The following is a 3,126-nucleotide window of genomic DNA, read 5'->3' as shown; positions in this document are numbered from 1 at the left end:
CTAAATTTTCATCACACTTGGTTTTATTTAATTTGACTTTTTCTGGTCTTAGTTGAGTGTATAAATTTAAGAATATTGGGAGCCATCTAAGGCTGTTTTGTTCTTTTAAATTTTACTTCTGTAGAGTCTGCAAAAAGTAGTGATGAGAGCCAGATTGCCTAGGTTTGAGGCCTAAGAACATGAACTTGGGTAACCTTTTTTTGACAGCAGAAATTGATCAGATTTGTCTGAAGAAGCAAAAAACAAAATTCTTTTAATTGAATGGAACTTGCCAAGAATTTGGATAGAATGTGGTTCTTTATTAAATATTAAGGGTATGAAGTATTCAGTATCCTTAGCCAGGTTTTCAGGAATGCTGTTCAGTACCTGTTCTCAGTCCTCTCTTCTAAAGACAGAGCGTGTATCATAAAATCCTAACTCAGTCCAGGTGTGTGTATTTTGATGTTTGGAAATAATGAGGTTGTGATCCTTTGTCTCTGAAATGAAGAGGTCTGACTAGCTGTCCCTACAGTCCCTCCCCCATCTTAATTCTCTAAGACCCTGACTAACTTTGAGGATTGGAGTGAGCATCTCTGTGATGTACTAGATAGATGTAGGCCGTTCTTGCATGTCTCGGTCACATCATCTTATTTATTTGTTTTATTTCATGTATCACACATTGAAATGATGTTGCTGATATAGTTGTCTCCCATCATCCTTCCTCTCCTCCCCAAAATTAAGCTCCAGCAGGGCAAGCTTTGTTTGTCTTGTTCACTGATGAATTCCCAGCACCAGAGCAATGCCAGGGAGATGCTCAGGAGGTGAATATCTAAATACACTATTTTCTTTGAGAGAATATACTCTATAGTCATTATGTGAAATAAGCCATCTCGAGTTATTTTGTTTTTTTTTTTCTCTTTCCTTGATTTATGTCTTCTCAGTGTTTGTTTATTGTTGTTGTTTTGGTGACACCTCAGCTCCAGATCCTCTCTCTAGCTGTGAATGCTTTCCCATCTTGTTCACAGTTGGTGTCTGGAAGGTTCTCCAACCTGTTTTTTATTCTGGTGTAGGTTATTCTGACTCTGATTACTGTTTTGAATAATTATTTTAGGAGATGTGTTTGGCTAATCCTGTGATTTTGTGCTATGTAAACTGTTTGGGAGCCATATTTCTTACTGCTTTGATAGCTCCTCCTTTTTGCTTGTCATATAGGATTCTTTTTGGATGAGTTGCTCTGTTAGTTCTGACCCTGTCAGTATTGATATACCTAAGGATTCTGACTTTAATATATACAGAACAGGAGAGTCAGAATATCCACCCATCATTCTCTTCACTGTGTATGGCAGGCAGAGAACATAGGGCTGTGTAAGTTAAGTAACAGTTTAAATTTGATGTTGTGTTCTCCCAGAAAGTAGTGTTCTTAAGGTGTTTACCCCAGATCTGCAAGTGTCTGTGCACCTCCATTGTTTTCCAAACCTGGATTGATTATCTGTATGCATTCCAACCTGCCTTTGAGATTTTAGACTATTCTCAGCAGAGGTTCTTCACAGTTGTTTGGATTATAGACCTCTGTGCAAATCTCGTAAACTATTGACCTTCTCCCCAGAGACATATACATTTACATAAACCCACACATTTTTCATATATCATTCAGGAGTGCATAGACTCCTGAGGGTTGTCCACGTACCAAGGTGAAGAACTTCTAATCTGAATTGTTATTATTTTTTGAGTCATAATTAATTTGGGAAATCCTTGGAAAGACTGAAAAAAGCTCTTAGTTAAGACTCAAAGTATTTCTGTTCTTAGAGGTTCTTCTCCCATCTTAGAATATCCAAGAATCAGACTACTACATCATTTAAGTAAACTCTTGTCCAGGTCAGGATTCAGAATTCAGATTGGGCTTAATTTGAAGATACCAACCTATGTCCTTTGTGATTTCACAGATATCTCTTCATTAGCCAGATCAGACATATGTAAAGAGAGACATCAGTAAATCTGGATCATCAGGTAAGCAAATGGGACTTCCTTTTTATTTCTCCGTGAATTAAGTCCTCTGGCAGTATGTGGTCATTTCCTATTATCTACTCTTTACTGCAGTGTGGGTCAGTAGATGATAAATATTTCTAAAGAGGAGGAAGCATATCCTTTCTTAAGTTTTACCAGATTACTTCCTTGGCTACTTGAAGTCAGATTTCTTTATTTTTATTTTATCTCATTATTATTTCATATATTCACACTTCAATAGTAGATAAAAATTCCCTGCTCTTCTTTTTTGTATATACTTTGGAGAGTTGTGGACAGCTCTCATATTGTTCTTTGGTTGTCAGCCAAGTTATACACATTTAGTTCCTTTAATATTTCTTTGTAATTCACTTGGCTTGGCTGCTTTTTCTAGATTTCCCCCCATTTCATCTGCATCATTAATAAACAGAAAACACAGGCTATACTCTGGCTTCTTCTATACCTTTCATTCTTTTTGCTTCCTGCTTTTGCCTCATATTCCTTGCTGAATTAAAGCCAGCCAGACATCACGCTCTGGACCACTTTGGCAATACATGAATGCCTTGCCTACAACTATCAGTGTCCCATGCGGTAATAGCATCAGCAGTATATCCTAGAGGAGAGAAAGGAAATGCAAAAGGAGAACTGTGAGGAGGAAGCTAATGTTTTTTTTTTTTGATTATATGGCAGACTTACCCTTGCTGCCCAGAGCAAATCATCGTACCTGAAACCTTTATCACAGGTTTTGTTGTCCCAAAGTATTAGTGCATGGGCACTAATTTAAGTAAGAGAAGCGTGTATATTGTTTGGAGTTTGGCCACTGTTCTCTCTGGATTTCTTCCCCATGTTCTCCCTCCCCTGTTGCCTTTCCCATCACTGATCGTGACTTGCTATCAGAATCTGTGGCTATGAACAAAACTGGGCAGGGGATCATTTTGGCAGAAATTAGATAGGCTTAGGTGGTAAATGCTCCATGCCTCTATGTGTGACACCTGAGGCAAGTGCTTTAGTTCTTGCTATTTCTGTAACAGCCGTTGGTCTTCTTTTAACAGCTGATTCAGTGGAGATGTGCAGGAGGAAGGGACTCGTAGACCTTTGGTGCTATTCATCCACACTGTAGTAGTTTTCACAACTTCTTTCCCCGCC

The 3,126-nt window shown here is 38.3% G+C and overlaps 1 protein-coding gene across 2 annotated transcripts in view; it reads left to right on the top strand.

Moving 5' to 3' along the window:
* Window positions 1-481: 481 nt before the first annotated feature.
* QTMAN (queuosine-tRNA mannosyltransferase) overlaps window positions 482-3,126 on the top strand; it is a 310,769-nt gene continuing 308,124 nt past the window's right edge. The window contains exons 1-2 of one of the 2 annotated variants that reach the window (XM_007467473.1): window positions 482-579; window positions 1,923-1,986. The gene's annotated coding sequence lies outside the window, so the exon portion shown is untranslated. Of the gene's footprint in view, window positions 580-1,919; window positions 1,987-3,126 lie in introns of those variants that run through there. The other variant, XM_007467471.1, reaches the window with a different exon arrangement.

This window comes from Lipotes vexillifer, unplaced genomic scaffold (genome assembly GCF_000442215.2).
Source record: "Lipotes vexillifer unplaced genomic scaffold, Lipotes_vexillifer_v1.1 scaffold265, whole genome shotgun sequence".
In the NCBI taxonomy this organism is placed as follows: Eukaryota; Metazoa; Chordata; class Mammalia; order Artiodactyla; family Lipotidae; genus Lipotes; species Lipotes vexillifer.
Note: the sequence above shows the minus strand (reverse complement) of the source record. Positions and strands in the feature narration are given on the sequence as shown.